At 34.6% G+C, this 17426-nt stretch overlaps 1 non-coding gene across 1 annotated transcript; it reads left to right on the top strand.

Annotated features, from left to right (window-relative positions):
* The first annotated feature begins 578 nt into the window (after window positions 1–578).
* LOC112704676 (small nucleolar RNA R71) lies at window positions 579–686 on the top strand. The gene has a single exon (XR_003155289.1). It is a non-coding gene; the product is annotated as a small nucleolar RNA R71 (small nucleolar RNA).
* Window positions 687–17426: the final 16740 nt, after the last annotated feature.

Below are 17426 nucleotides of genomic sequence, written 5' to 3'. Positions count from 1 at the left end.
AAGTCAGAGTTGTTCTGCTTAGAACTCTCTGTCTGTTGCTGAGAAGATGATGGAAAAGGCTTGCCATTGCTAAACCTGTTTCTTCCACCATTATTGTTGTTGAAACCTTGTTGAGGTCTCTGTTGATCCTTCCATGAGAGATTTGGATGATTTCTCCATGAGGGATTATAGGTGTTTCCATAGGGCTCTCCCATGTAATTCACCTCTTCCATTGAAGGGTTCTCAGGATCATAAGCTTCTTCTTCAGATGAAGCTTCCTTAGTACTGCCGGGTGCATTTTGCATTCCAGACAGACTTTGAGAAATGAAATTGACTTGCTGAGTCAATATCTTGTTCTGAGCCAATATGGCAATCAGAGTATCAATCTCAAGAACTCATTTCTTCTGATTAGTCCCATTGTTCACAGGATTCCTTTCAGAAGTGTACATGAATTGGTTATTTGCAACCATTTCAATTAGTTCTTGAGCTTCTATAGGCGTCTTCTTCAGATGAAGAGATCCTCCAGCAGAGCTATCCAAAGACATCTTGGACAGTTCAGACAGACCATCATAGAAAATACCTATGATGCTCCATTCTGAAAGCATATTAGAGGGACACTTTCTGATTAATTGTTTGTATCTTTCCCAAGCTTCATAGAGGGATTCTCCTTCCTTCTGTCTGAAGGTTTGGACTTCCACTCTAAGCTTACTCAATTTTTGAGGTGGAAAGAACTTTGCCAAGAAGGCATTGACTAGCTTTTTCCAAGAGTTCAGGCTTTCTTTAGGTTGTGAGTCCAACCATATCCTAGCTCTGTCTCTTACAGCAAAAGGGAATAGCATAAGTCTGTAGACCTCAGGGTCAACCCCATTGGTCTTGACAGTGTCACAGATTTGCAAGAATTCAGCTAAAAACTGATGAGGATCTTCCAATCGAAGTCCATGAAACTTGCAATTCTGTTGCATTAGAGAAACTAATTGAGGCTTAAACTCAAAATTGTTTGCTCCAATGGCAGGGATAGAGATGCTTCTCCCATAGAAGTCGGGAGTAGGTGCAGTAAAGTCACCCAGCACCTTCCTTGCATTGTTGGCATTGTTGTTGTTTTCGGCTGCCATGGGTTCTTCTTCTTTGAAGATTTCTGTTAGGTCCTCTACAAAGAATTGTGCCTTAGCTTTTCTTAGATTTCGCTTCAAGGTCCTTTCAGGTTCAGGATCAGCCTCAACAAGAATGCTTTTGTCTTTGCTCCTGCTCATATGCAAGAGAAGAAAACAAGAAAATATGGAATCCTCTATGTCACAGTATAGAGATTCTTTGAGGTGTCAGAGGAAAAGAAAAATGGAAGGAAGAGGTAGAAAATTTGAACTTATTAAGAAAGATGGAGTTCGAATTGTACATTAAGGAATAGTGTTAGTCCATAAATAGAAGGATGTGAGAAGAGGGGAAGAAATTTTCGAAAATTAAGTAAAAGATTTTGAAAACATTTTGAAAAAACACCAATTGATTTTCGAAAACCAAGGGTGGAAAAGAAATCAAGTGATTTTTGAAAAAGATTTTGAAGTTAGAAATTAAAAAGATATGCTTTGAAAACTATTTTGAAAAAGATGTGATTAAAAAGATATGATTGAAAAGTTATGGTTTTAAAAAGATGTGATTGAGAAAATATGATTTGAAAAACAATTTAAAAAGATTTGATTTTAAAATTAATGACTTGGCTAACAAGAAAAGATATGATTCAAACATTAAACCTTTCTCAACAGAAAAGGCAACATACTTGAAATGTTGAATCAAATCATTAATTGATAGCAAGTATTTTTGAAAATGGAAAGAAATTGATTTTGAAAAAGATTTGATTGAAAATATTTGATTTGAAAAAGATTTGATTTTGAAAAATTTTGAAAACCTGAAAAAAATTTGAATTAAAAACAGAATCTTCCCTCTTGTGTCATCCTGGCGTTAAACGCCCAGAATGGTGCACATTCTGGCGTTTAACGCCCAAACCACTACCCTTTTGGGCGTTAAACGCGCAGCCAGGCACCCTGGCTGGCGTTTAAACGCCAATTTGCCTTCTTCACTGGGCGTTTTGAACGCCCAACTTTTTCTGTATAATTCCTCTGTTGTATATTCTGAATCTTCAATTCTCTGTATTATTGACTTGAAAAGACACAAATTAAAAATATTTTTGGATTTTTAATGATGAGGAATAATCAAAATGCAACTGAAATCAAATAAACAATGCATGCAGGACACCAAACTTAAAATGAGACTCTAGACTCAACAAGAAACATACAATATTTTTGGTTTTTATGATTTTGTAAATTTTTTTGGATTTTTCGAAAATTAAGTGGAAAAGAAAATAAAGATATCAAAATTCTTAATGAGAATTCCAAGAATCATGCAATGTTAGTCTAAGACTCCGGTCCAGGAATTAGACATGGCTTCATAGCCAGCCAAACTTTCAAAGAAAGCTCCGGTCCAAAACACTAGACATGGCCAATGGCTAGCCAAGCCTTAGCAGATTATTGCTCCAACAGCAAGATTGATAGAAATCAGCAAGCTCTTGTGATGATAAGTTGAAACCTCGGTCCAATAAAATTAGACATGGCTTCACAGCCAGCCAGACTTCAACAGATCATCATGAAACTCTAGAATTCATTCTTAAGAATTCTGAAAAATACCTAATCTAAGCAACAAGATGAACCGTCAGTTGTCCAAACTCAACAATCCCCGGCAACGGCGCCAAAAACTTGGTGGGCGAAATTGTGATCATCAATGGCGCCATCAACATGGTACGCACAATTGTAATCTCAACTCTTCATCACAGCCTCGCACTACTAACCAGCAAGTGTACTGGGTCGTCCAAGTAATAAACCTTACGCGAGTAAGGGTCGATCCCACAGAGATTGTTGGTATGAAGCAAGCTATGGTCACCTTGTAAATCTTAGTCAGGCAGACTCAAATGGTTATGGATGATGTATGAATAAAACATAAAGATAAAGATAGAGATACTTATGCAATTCATTGGTAAGAATTTCAGATAAGTGTATGGAGATGCTGTGTTCCTTCTGTCTCTCTGCTTTCCTACTGTCTTCATCCAATCCTTCTTACTCCTTTCCATGGCAAGCTGTATGTAGGGTTTCACCGTTGTCAGTGGCTACCTCCCATCCTCTCACTGAAAATGTTCAACGCACCCTGTCACGGCACGGCTATTCAGCTGTCGGTTCTCAATCATGTCGGAATAGAATCCAGTGATTCTTTTGCGTCTGTCACTAACGCCCCACAATCGCGAGTTTGAAGCTCGTCACAGTCATTCAATCATTGAATCCTACTCAGAATACCACAGACAAGGTTTAGACCTTCCGGATTCTCTTGAATGCCGCCATCAATTCTAGCTTATACCACGAAGATTCCGATTAAGGGATCCAAGAGACATCCACCCAATCTAAGGTAGAACGGAGGTGGTTATCAGGCACACGTTCATAGGTGAGAATGATGATAAGTGTCACGGATCATCACATTCATCAAGTTGAAGAACAAGTGATATCTTAGAACAAGAACAAGCTGAATTGAATAGAAGAACAATAGTAATTGCATTAATACTCGAGGTACAGCAGAGTTCCACACCTTAATCTATGGTGTGTAGAAAATCCACCGTTGAAAATACATAAGAACAAGGTCTAGGCATGGCCGAGAGGCCAGCCTCCAAACGTGATCAAAAGATTCAAAGATCTAAAGATGAAACTACAATAGCAAAAGGTCCTACTTATAGAGAACTGGTAGCCTAAGGTTTACAAAGATGAGTAAATGACATAAAAATCCACTTCCGGGCCCACTTGGTGTGTGCTTGGACTGAGCATTGAAGCATTTTCGTGTAGAGACTCTTCTTGGAGTTAAACGCCAGCTTTTGTGCCAGTTTGGGCGTTTAACTCCCATTCTTGTGCCAGTTCCGGCGTTTAACGCTGGGAATTCTTGAGCTGATTTGAAACGCCAGTTTGGGCCATCAAATCTCGGGCAAAGTATGAACTATTATATATTGCTGGAAAGCTCAGGATGTCTACTTTCCAACGCCGTTGAGAGCGCGCCAATTGGGCTTCTGTAGCTCTAGAAAATCCACTTCGAGTGCAGAGAGGTCAGAATCCAATAGCATCTGCAGTCCTTTTTAGTCTCTGAATCAGATTTTTGCTCAAGTCCCTCAATTTCAGCCAGAAAATACCTGAAATCACAGAAAAACACACAAACTCATAGTAAAGTCCAGAAAAGTGAATTTTAACTAGAAACTAATAAAAATATACTAAAAACTAACTAGAACATACTAAAAACATACTAAAAACAATGCCAAAAAGCGTACAAATTATCTGCTCATCAAGGCCCTTAGATAGGGTGTCACCCTTGATAGAAAATCAATGAACTCAATCGTTATGCAAGGAAGGAGGAAAATACGCATGAAGTTTTGCGTAGCAATCAAATAGCACTAAAAAGACAGAATTGAATACACTCAAAGAAGTTCAAGCAAATAGAATAACAGCAAAATTCCCAAGAGTACGATTCTAAAAGAAGAAAGTGCTTAAAAGTAATTATGACAAAAGGAAAAGAAACCAATTTATCCTAACTAATTTCGTCGAAAAAACTCCCGTCCTTGTGTCATATCCTATCCTTGATTAGGACCCTTCAGTCTTTCATGAATCGGGGGACTAGTAGTCCTCTTCCAACATTTTTCCGTGCGGTGCAGATATGATTCCATTGTGTGGGGTGAACTAAGATCTGACGGGGTGCCGAAGTGGGGGAATAGGGCACGTACTCCACCTTTGGACTTCCGCAAAAGGTCAACTCCTCCTCTGGATCCTCCTCTATTAGGTCCTCCTCTTGGCTAGGGCTGTCGAACTCCTCTCCTTTTGTCTCAGAATCTGATTCGAGATATACCACCTCGGGTGACCGTTTCTTGAGTACTGAAGTGTTCATATCTAGGAAGGTTACGACAGGCAGTTGGGAGTCTCTTTCTACGAAATCTCGACCTAAGTAGACAATTTGGAGCACGGTAGTAGTGGTCGTAACTACCCACGCGTACTTCAAAGGATCATACTCAGAAGTTACCCTCGAGAGGCGTTGCATCGTCTCTATCCACCGTGCCATGTTCTTCTGGAGATAGTATAGAAAAGAGAAGGGATGAGAACTTAAAAAGTCTTAATAAAAGTGCTATGAAACACCTCTATATCTATCCCCCAGCCCACATGCGGGATTTAAAAATCAGATGGCATGGCATGTATTATGAACCTTTCTTGTAAAATGTAAAATATAATAGGCATAAAAGAAAAGCATGTAATGTTGACATAGGCAAGTCAAATAGAAAGGATAATAACTTATGAAACATCAATATAATCATAACTTAAGAAAGTAACCATAAAAATATCATTATAATCAAACTTTCCTTTATATTTCTCCTTTCTTAACTTGTAGCTTTTATGGAAGGTATTGAGCTCAAACCGGTATAAAAATGGGAGTCCCCTTCCCTTACCAAAGGTTCTTATCCCGAACGTTTTGACTATCACCTTCCCTTACCGAAAGATCATCTCGATTGATCACTCTCCCTTACCGAGGGATCATATCGATATCCTGTCTTTGGGGGTTACCTTCCCTTACCGAAGGATCATTTCCTCAGTTCAATTAACAAATGGGATTGTTTAGGCATACACAAGAAGGAAATCATACAAGAAGAAAATCATGCAAGAAGATGGACAAATATGATGATGAAAGGGACATGTGAAATAATGAAACCCTAGTTATATGGCACTGAATATGCATGTACTCTCTAATTAAAGAGATAATAGCACAAATTGAAAGATCATATTAAAGTACATAAAATAGGGCATTTTAATAATTGAACAAAGCTTTATAAAAGGATATGTACTCTTCACTCAAAAGGAATATTAATAACATAATGGCATTAATTAAAGGATCATATAAATGCTCATAATGAAAATAGGGCATATTAAATAATTGAACAAAGCTTATAAAAGGGTATGTACTCTTGACTCAAAAAAAAATATTAATAACATAATGGCATAAATTAAAGGATCATATAAATGCTCACAATGAAAATAGGGCATATTAAATAATTGAATAAAGCTTGTAAAATGACGTGTATTAATGGCTTAAAAGGAAATGGATAACATAATGGACAAACATGATCTATGTGGATAAAGAAAAGAAAAAATATGAATAATGCCATAAGACACGCAAACATGATAACATGCATCGATGGTAAAAAATAATAATGGAGCAAAATACATACCAAACATAAAAGTAAAAAGAATAATTTCCTACTCTTTTTCTAACACCTCTTTATTGCCTATGAGCTTGCCTCTTGTGTTTGCACACAGAATATTTTTGTAGAGAGAGAAGGGGGAGGATTAGTGTTTGAGAGGGATGATCTTCTACCTATTGGTATACCCCTATTTATATACTTTTGGTAGTAGGATGGTTGGGATAATTTTAAATTCAAAAGAAGGGCGGTTATTAGATTCCTATCTATAACTCAAAATTCTAAGCCTATCTCCTAACTGATTTTCAAATTTCGAATTTAATTTTGTTTCTAGAAGGGGTGAAGGGCAATTGTTACATTATCACCCCGTAAGAAAAGAATTTGTCCCCAAATTCCACGTCCTGAATTGGTCGATAAGGGTTATTAGATAGCTTTGGTGTCCTGTCGGTAATCTCTTACTGTTGGAAAGGAAATAAAATCTCATGATGATCGTTACCTGTAAACTAGTCCGGAAACTTCTGTCTCATGTCCGCCTCTATTTCCCATGTGTAGTCCCCTGAATTGTCGCTACCCCATGCCTCTTTTACCATTTGTATCGTCTTGTTTCTTAGTTGCTTCATGCTTTTGTCTACAATATTCACGGCTGGTAGATCAAAAGTCAGGTCGTCTTTGATTGTTACATCCTCTCGCTGCAACACATGGCTTGGATCGTGTTGGTATTTTCGGAGTTGAGACACATGAAACACATTGTGTAGTCTCGACAGATTCGGTGGTAGGGTAAGATGGTATGCTGACTTTCCTATGCGCCGAAGGATTTGAAATGGACCCAAGTACCGGGGGCTTAATTTATGCACCTTAAGAGCCCTTCCTACCCCGGTGGTGGGGGTGATTTTTAGGAACACATGATCGCCTTCCTGAAACTCAAGGGGTTTTCTTCGTTGATCTACATAACTCTTTTGTCTGGGCGGTACGTATTCTTTCCCTTATCCTTTTGATATCCTCTGTGGTCTGTCTTACTAATTCTGGTCCTAAGTAGCCTCTCTCTTCTGGTTCATACCAGCATAAAGGAGATTGGCATCTTCGTCCGTAAAGTGTCTCATATGGTGCCATCCCGATGCTAACATGGTAGCTATTGTTATAAGCAAACTCGATCAGCAGTAGGTGACTCTCCCACTTCCCTGGTCTGTCTAGGACACAATCTATTAACATGTCTTCCAATGTCTGGATGGTCCTTTTCGTTTGTCCATCTGTCTGGGGATGGTATGACGTGGTTAAGCACAATCATGTCCCGAGTGCCTTTTGCAACGCGTTCCAAAACCTAGAGGTGAATCTTGGGTCTCTGTCCGAGACTATGGTTGATGGTACCCCGTGTAACCTCACGATTTCTTTAATGTATAGTGTGGCTAGTCTTTCCGATGAGTCGGTCGCCTTGACTTGTAGAAAATGGGCAGTCTTTGTAAGCCGGTCTACAATAACCCATATGACGTCACGTCTTGCTTGAGTACGAGGTAGTCCCATGACGAAGTTCATCGATATGCCCACCCACTCTCATTCTGGGATGCCAAGGGGTTGCAATACCCCCGATGGTTTCTGGTGCTCAATTTTTATCTTCTGACAAACCAGACATTTATTCATGATCGTAGCCAAATTCTTTTTCATCCCTGGTCACCAGAACATCTTCTTCAAATCATGGTACATCTTTGTCATGCCAGGATGAATTGTAAAATCTCTTTTATGGGCTTCCTCCGCAATCTTGTTTTGAAGATCGCCTCCCCTTAGGACACATATTTGACCTTGGTATCTCCAAACCTTGTCCTCTCCTTCGGTGAAGCCTTTCAATTTTCCTTTCTTGACAAGGTGTAGGGTTTCTTGGAAGTCTGGGTCGGAGCTCTGTGTCTTAGTTATTTACTCCTTGAATTGACTTGCCACTGTTAGGTGGCTCAAACGTATGCTCTCTGGAGCGAGAGTGACTTGTAAGTTCATGTCTCTGAAATTCTCTACTAACTCTGCCATGATGCCTTGATTACCTTTCGACTCAAAGCGTCAGCCACCAAGTTAGCCTTCCCCGGGTGGTAGTTTAGAACAAAGTCATAGTCTTTAAGAAACTCCATCCATCTCCTTTGTCGCATGTTGAGTTCCTTCTGGCCGAACAAGTACTTTAAGCTCTTGTGGTCGGAGAATACCTGAAACCCAACTCCATACAAGTGATGCATCCATGTCTTCAGTGTAAATACTATCGTTGCTAGTTCAAGGTCACAAGTTGGATAGTTGGCTTTGTGGGTCTTTAGTTGCCTTGACGCATATGCTACTACCTTCTTGCATTGCATTAGTACGCAACCCAATCCCTGTCCTGAGGCATCGCAGTAAACTTCAAAAGCCATGTCGGGTTAGGTAAGACTAGAACTGGGGCGGATGTCAAGCGATCTTTTAACTATTGGAAGCTACTTTCGCAATCTAGTGTCCAAATAAACAGAGTATCCTTCCTGGTTAGGCGAGTTAATGGTAGGGCTAGTTGGAAAAACCCTCTTATGAATCTTCTATAGTAGCTTGCCAGTACTAAAAAACTCCTTATTTCTGTCACTGACGTCAGCCTTTTCCAGTTTAGTACAGAGTCTATCTTACTTGGATCTACTGATATTCCGTTACCAGAAACCATATGTCCAAGAAACTGTACCTCCTTCATCCAAAACACATACTTGGATAGTTTTGCGTACAACTTTTTCTCTCGAAGGGTCCCCAATATTACACGCAAGTGCTCCTTATGTTCTTCTTCCGTCTTGGAGAAAATCAAAATATCATCTATGAATACCATCACAAAACTATCAAGGTAAGGTCAAAAAATTTTATTCATGTAGTCCATAATGACGGCAGGAGTATTGGTCAACCCAAAAGACATCACTGTAAACTCGTAGTTCCCTATCTTGTTCGAAAAGCTGTCTTTGAAATGTCTTTCTCTCTTACCCTTATTTGATGGTACCCTGATCTCAAGTCAATCTTAGAGAACACCGTTGCACCTTGTATTTGATCCATTAAGTCATCTATTCTTGGGAGGGGATACTTGTTCTTCACCGTGATTTTGTTGAGCTGTCTATAGTCTATGCAGAGACGCATATTGCCATCCTTTTTCTTCACAAACAATATCGGAGCTCCTCATGGAGAAACACTTGGTCTAATGAATCCCATTTACAGTAGTTCTTCTAGTTGGTTCTTCAGTTCAGTGAGCTCCAACGGAGCTATCCGGTAAGGGGCTATGGAGATTGGCCCTGTCCCAGGTACCAATTCTATAGAGAACTCAACTTCTTGTTTTGGGGGAAAGGAGGGTATATCTTCGGGGAAGATATCTGAGAAGTCTCATCTACTGGTATCTCACACAAATTTTGATTGGAGTCTGCTTTCACCGAAGTTAACAAGGCATATCCTCGCCTTATACCTGTACCTTTGGAGGGTCTTAGGGAAGCAATGGGAATGTCACTTGTATTTTGTATGGATTGAGAAGGATTGTTGGCAAAGTGTACTTCCCAGGCATTTAGAAGTTCATGATATTAGTAGTAAATGGTCCAACAGCATTGTCGAGCTCATTTTCTTCATCGGCTCGCCGACCTTCTTCATGCGACTAAGTTTCGGAGACATGTGTTGGATAAGGGTTATGCTCTTCATCTTCAACTCGTTCGTCATTATTGTTATTATGCCCAATCCGAACATTGGTTAGCTCAGCTATTTGATTTGACATTCTCGATTTTTCTATGCCTGTTGTAATTCCGTTACCATCTGAAGGATGGCGTGGGAGGAGACAAGTCAGCCATGATTGCGAGGGAGAGGTTTGGGCCTTGTAAGAAGAAAGGGTTCTTTTACTTCAAGGCCCTACGGTGGGCGCTAATTATTCTTGCGTGGCTGGACTAAGTATGGCTCGTCTACTTTGACAGTCGACTCCGAGCTTTCTTTCTTGAGTCCAAGCTTGTTTTCTGAGTTTCCGAACTTTTTGTCCAGAGAATATGCCTTGATGTAGAGAGAACAAAGGGGGAGGGGGGAAGCACCTACAAAAGGCACTCCGATGCTTAAGTCAGTTCAACGTATTCCGAAAAATACTACCTTGATAAGAATGTCTTACCTTCTTTATATGCGATGTCACTTTTGACAGTTGCATTTTCAGAATTTATTTGCATTGAAGAAGATTGATATCATATCAATACATTATGATATTTGTTTTATATATAAAGCCAAATTATAATTGTTGGAGCAAGTCATAATGTAAGGCCGAGTTATAACGCTCTATCCGAGCTATAATGCCTGAGACCAAGTTATAACGTTTGATTTTGTAACATCCATATCACTAATAAACCAACATTAATGGAAATCACCTAGCAAGACAAAACTTATTCCATTGTCATCTCCGACATTTCCATCAACAACAAAAGGAATTCTTATCACACCTCTTCTCCTTGAAACTAAGAAATGACATATTGATGGTTTCTTCTACACATTTTCTTTTTTTTGAAAAATCCTCCTATTCCTTTCCAACCAGATGTTCTACAATACTGCAAAGAAATATATCATTCACTTCTTGCGCTCCTCCTTCCTAATTGTTGTACTTGTCCAGTTTTAAAAATGTTCCTTTAAAGTACTGGAAAAGGATGATAGACTGCCGAATTCAGATAACCATACACACCACACCTGCCAAGTAAATTCATAGTCAAGAAACAAATGGTGAACATATTCAACATCCTTATTACGTAATATACACACACTATCTTCTGAATTAACAATCCCAAGGCGAATTTTCTTGGTATTCACCCTACCTATCAAAACAAATTAGACAAACAGCTCCACTCTTGGAGGATCTAAGCCTTTTCAAATAGTCTTAGTGAAATTGTAACTTGTCACATCCTCCACAAGCGTTTCCACATGCAACACCTGCACAAATGAATTAGTAGAAAATATGCCTTGACTATCAAACATCTACACAACTCTGTCCTCTCTGTCAATAGCTAGTTTAACTGGTCTCAAAGTGTCATGTAATTGATTCACTACTTCTAACTCCCATTGGAATAGCTCTCGCCTCCATCGAAAGTTCCAAATCTATTCTAACCCATTCCAGACCCACAAACCCCCTATGACAGATCCTTTTTGGGTTAAAATCAAGAAGAACCTTGAAACCTTTCCTTCAAAGAACTACCATTTAGCCAGACATCCTCCCAGAATCAAGTTCTTCTACCATCACAACCTCCATGGACAACACAGTTATCATCTTGTCTCTTACATGTTGCTCCTTAATCTATAGCTGATAAATATCCTTTCATAGTCTCTCTCTAGTAGGTAATGTCTAGGTGGATAATAGGTCATTAGGATTGAAGTTATTGCAAGAACATGCCATATTTTTTCACAACGGACACTCCTCCTTCGAAAACCTCCACCACCACTTAAACAAAAATGTTGTGTCACGAACCATCACATCTTCGACTCCTAAACCACCTAACTTCTTTGGAGCTTAAACCACTTCCCTTCTAACTAAAGCCATACCATTCCTACCATCCTCCTTGCTCTACAAGAATCTTCTCTGAATGAAATTAATTTCTCATTAACAGCCTTTGGCAATTTATATAAGCTTAAATAATATACCGGCAAGCTATTCAATACTGCTTTGATGAGGACCAACTTTTTTACTTTGTTGAGCACCTTAGATTTTCATAAGTTGAGCTTCTCCTCCACTTTATCTATTATTGGCTTTCAATTTTTGACCAACCTCGAATTAACTCCTAACAAGATTCCAAGGTATTTGACCGAAAGATTAGCTTCCTTACACCCCAACAAGCTGCACATACTTCATACCTACTGTTGATCACAATTGATTGGGATTAGACTAGATTTGTCAAAATTAATACTTAACCCCGATATTAACTCAAAACAGCACAGAATCCTCTTGTAGTTCTTAATAGTCTCCTCATCTGGCGGACAAAATAATACAGTGTCATATGCAAACTGAAGAAACTAATAGAGGTGATATACGTCTGTTTCTAACTGTCTATCCAACCATTCTATGTAGGACATCAAGAACAAGTACAAACAAGAACGGAGATAATGGATCACTTTGCCTCAAACCTCTTTCCATCTTGAATGCTTCGTTGGTGAACCATTTATCAACACTGACATAAAAGTGTTCTGACATACTCCATAACCCACTCCCTCCATCTTCTCTCAAACCTCATCTTCTGCAATACAATATCCACAAAACTTCACTTGACTCTATCGTATGCCTTTTGAAAATCTAACTTGATTATTGTTGCTTCTTTTTTTTCTCATTTTGAGCCAATGTATAGTTTCACACGCAATAAGCGCCCCATCAAGTATTTGTTGACCCTTGACAAATTCACTTTAAGTCTTTCCAACTAATCTTGGTATCACTAATCTCATCCTCCTAGCCATCACCTTCAAAATCACCTTATACACACATCCAACCATACTGATCGGTCGTAGGTCTTTGATCTCCTTAGTCCTAACGAACTTGGGTGTCAACGCAACCCATGTGACATTAGCTAGCTAATATCTGCCGATAACTTGGATGTTTGAAAGAATTCTGTCACAGCTGCCGTGAACTCAGTCCCAATCTTGTCCCAGCATTTCTTAATAAAATTCATGTTGTACCCATTACTTCCTGGTGTCTTAGATGATTCATAGTCCCACACTACCTATCTAATCTCTTCAACCGATGGCATTACCTCTAAAACCATATAATCCTCTTTAGCTATCTTCTTCATCAGACCATCCCTAAAATCTACTATCGGAGTCTCCTCCTGATGATACAATTTTTTATAAAACTCTTTGATAACAATCTTATTATAACTTAATTTCTTACCAATCTTCTATTAATTACCAGTGCATCAATTCTGTTATTCTTCCTTCTTGTTGAAACTATGTTATGGAAGTATCTGGTATTTTGACCATGTCATTTGCATGCCTAGATCGCGACATCTGTTTCCAATGCAACTATTTTCTTACATACCATTTCTTACAGCAAGTCATTAACGCCTTTCTTCTTACCTCTAACGTTCCATCATATATCCCATTACTTACCATGTCGTCTATCTTCTTGATCTCTTTTTCAAACTTTATGATTTTCCTATCTATGTCACCAAAATTTTTTATTTTTAATATGTAGAATAATTTTATAGAATTATTACCTTAAGAGTTTAAGTCAAAATGTGGTATGGTAATTAATCAATTTGGATTAGTCGAGTGAGTAATTCACTCGTCTACTTAAATAAGTGATTAATTTACTCGAATCACGTCTTATGTATACAGTAATTTATTGGCTAACGATAAATTTTTAAACGGAGTTCGAATCTTTAATAAATTAGTTCTTTACTTGTCAGATTAAAAATACTACAATAAAAAAAGAAAACTAATTATTATGTAGTGTCAGGACCGAATCTCTACTTATTACTTTGTGAGGATACTGCTCCTATTAATATTTTAAAAAAATATATGAAAGTACATGTACAAATATATATGTCTTCCTATTAAAAAATTAAATGTGCTGCCATATTAAAAAAATGACTTATTAAATTTTGTGTCAAAATATTCAAAATTTTGTTAACTTATACCATAAGGATATATTTTAAAAACACCATAAAAATTTTGAAAAAAACATTAAAAAATTATGTTTTTATATTTTAACGTATTAAATATATTAAAAATTCAAAAGCTTTCTATTATTATACTTTTAACATATTTTTTAGAGTACAAATCAGCTAATTCTTTTATTTTATATATATTTTAATTTTTAGAATTAAATTTTGATAAATATTGTCAGTGTACAATAAATTTTCATGTGCATTTAATTAGGTTGTGTTTGTTTACAGGGACGGAATACTAAGACAGAGATATAGAGATATATTATGTTTTGACAGATGAGATATAGACAGAGATATTGTGTCCAGAGACACTGAATTAATATATTTTATGTCCATTCTAACAGAAAAGACACAGAGACACTAATAAGAGATGTAATTTATTTTTTATTTTTTTAATTATTTTTGTTAATTTTTCATAATTATTTTTTTATTATTATATTTTTATTCTCAAATTTTTTGAATGAAAAAAATAAGAATAAATTGAATTTTCATAATTTGTTTTAGTTGATCATCAAACAGAATACAAGAACACTAAATTTTATGTTTCTATCAATTGTATCTTGTTCTTAGTGTCTTGTCTTATCTTATCCTATTCTCAAAAACAAATGCCGCCTTACAAAATGCCATGTCATAAAAAAATAACTATCCGTTAATAGATGTAATTGAATAACTCTATAAAATATTTTACACCGTTAGCACATCAAAATTAAACTCTAATTTGTATCTAAAAATATAAGATAAAAATATATATTAATTTAAATTAATAAAAACAAAATATTACCATAGCATTATAAATTAATAAATTTATTTAACTGAAGTTTATATCCTTGATTTTTTTACTCAACTTTATTATTATTATTATTATTATTATTATTATTATTATTATTATTATTATTATTATTATTATTATTATTATTATTATTATTATGTATTTAATTTATAAAAAATTGAATTAATAATATCATAAAAAATAACTACTTTTTATATTGATTATGTAAATGATTATTCAAAAAAAATATGTAATTCAACAATTGTATAAAATATTTTATACTGTTAATACATTAAAATTAAATTCTAATTTATATCTAAAAATATAAGATAAAAATATATATTAAATTAAATCAATAAAAAGCAAAACATTACCATAACATTATAAATTAATGAATTTATTTAATTGAAGTTTATATCCTTCATTTTTTTACTCAAATTTTTTATTATTATTATTATTATTATTATTATTATTATTTGTATTTAATTTATAAAAAAATTAAATTAATAACTACGTTATTAATTATTAATATATTAATATTAATAATAAATAAATAAAAATTATTTAATATTTAATATTTTTATATTTTTATATGATTTTTTATTATTATTTTTATATACTACATAGTTGCCTTTACCACTTAAAATTTCTGAATATGTTATTGTGTAGTGTAATAATATAACTTGGATGTATATATGTAGTGTAAGAATTCACATTAGTAGTTATTTATTAAGTTAAGTATGATTTTGGTTCCTAAGTTTTAAGTTAAATTTTTTTTAACTTTTTGATGTAAAATTGTTTCTAAGCTTTAAAATTAAATTTTAAAATCGTCTTTTTTACTTAAATATTAAAATTTTAAATCAAATTACTTATAATAAAAAATTATAAAAGGAAAAAAAATAGGAGAAAGAGAATGTTTCTACTCCTACAAAAAGAGAAGGAAAGAAGAAGAAGAAGAGAAAAGAAAAGAAGAAGAAACTATCAACGATCCACCTCTGTCATTGTTTCTGCCGCTATTATCATACGATTTTGGTCCCTAAAATAAGAATGATTTTAAAACCAAGTTAAATTTTAAGAACGATTTTGTATACAAAAACAGGTTTAAAACAAAAAAAAAATTTGATCTAAACCTTAAAAACTAAAATCGTACTTAACCCTTAACCTTTATCCATATTATTATTTGATATTTTTTTCGCATGTCAAACTTAAAGAAAAAAAGAATAATAAACAAATAAAAGGTTGTTTTAGTTCTTTATAGTTTGAAAATTTTTGTCGCTTTAATATCAGAAATGTAGAAGTATGTAAATTTGTTAATCTCATAATCCATTTATTCCTCTTTTGTCTGAGATTTTATGTTGTAACTTATAACCATATATCGACAACAAAAAACAAGAAAGGTAAGCCTATGAATAAATTAATGTAGAAGAATTCTCCTCCGCAGACAGAACCAATCAATGTAATAAAAAATAATTATGTTCGGACATTTGAGATTTATAGGATTATAATTCTTTTTCATCATCAATTATTCTACATGAATCATTAAATAATAATGTTTTGGGTCAAAATAAAGTACCCTCCTAGCAGTTGTTTTACATGTGAGACAGAAACTTGAAATAACTAATTAAAATAATGTGTAAACAAAAAATTAATTATTATATGTAGAAATATATATTTAATATTTAGTTTTTTTATTATACTATTCTATAAATAAGTTTGATTATTTATTTATTGTATATTTAATTATTTTATTATAAAATTTTTTTATTTATTTTGTTAACAAATTATTTAATTAAAAAAATACATAAACTATGTATAATATAAATATATATAAATAATATATAGTAGTTAATTTTGTAGCTAGTTTTTAGTATACAAAGGAGCATTTTTGTTAAACAAAAACTAATAAAGCCAAAAGATTTAAGATGTTAACTAAAATAATTTTAAAATGTTGAAAGAAAAAGAATAATTTTAAAAAATTTAAAAGTTGACAAAATTATTGAATGTAGATTTTACTATATAATATAAGTATATATTCACATTTAATTTGCCATCTCAACTTTTATTATTTATGTCAATGTTTACATTTTTTTATCATTTTGATATTTTAAAATTATTATTTTTTTGTCAACATATGAATCTTCTCTAACAATTTTTTAGCAGTTTGTAGTTGATTTAACAATAAAAAATAGTGTTACATTTATTCACTTTCCAAAAACAAGAAAGAAATTTTACAGGCACGAGAGGCCGCTTCGATCCAAACAAAGGAAGAAGAATAAATGCTCTCTCTCTAAGATAAATTAGATTCTTGATCTGTACATGTGTCCCAAAATAAAAATTAGATTCCACCTGTCATCATCCAGTTAATAAAGGACTATATTCTTATTACCAAAAGAGAAAATTAAAGGATTATATTCTTATGCAAATTTACTTTATACTTGTTCTACGAGTTTAATTTAAGGATTACAATTAAGTTTTATTCTTTTTTCAATGACTTTTGAATATTATTGGTGTAAAATATAATTACTTTTGTAATATAAAAAAATTAAAAATACATAATTGAATGTTGCCCCTTTAAGAAAAGGGTTTGGATTTAAGTGCCGTGAATTAAAAAAATAAAATGAAATTTCCCCTAAAAGAGTTAACTATATATCATAAATCATAATACAATTAATGTGAATGAGATGTTTAAGGTCGAATAAGATCATATATTGGATTGTGTGGTTCACAGTTTTCACAGCAAAATCCATAACTAACACCCACCATATATAAATAATCTTGTCTCATACTGCGCTGAATT

Source organism: Arachis hypogaea, chromosome 7 (assembly GCF_003086295.3).
Source record: "Arachis hypogaea cultivar Tifrunner chromosome 7, arahy.Tifrunner.gnm2.J5K5, whole genome shotgun sequence".
NCBI classification, from domain to species: Eukaryota; Viridiplantae; Streptophyta; class Magnoliopsida; order Fabales; family Fabaceae; genus Arachis; species Arachis hypogaea.
Note: the sequence above shows the minus strand (reverse complement) of the source record. Positions and strands in the feature narration are given on the sequence as shown.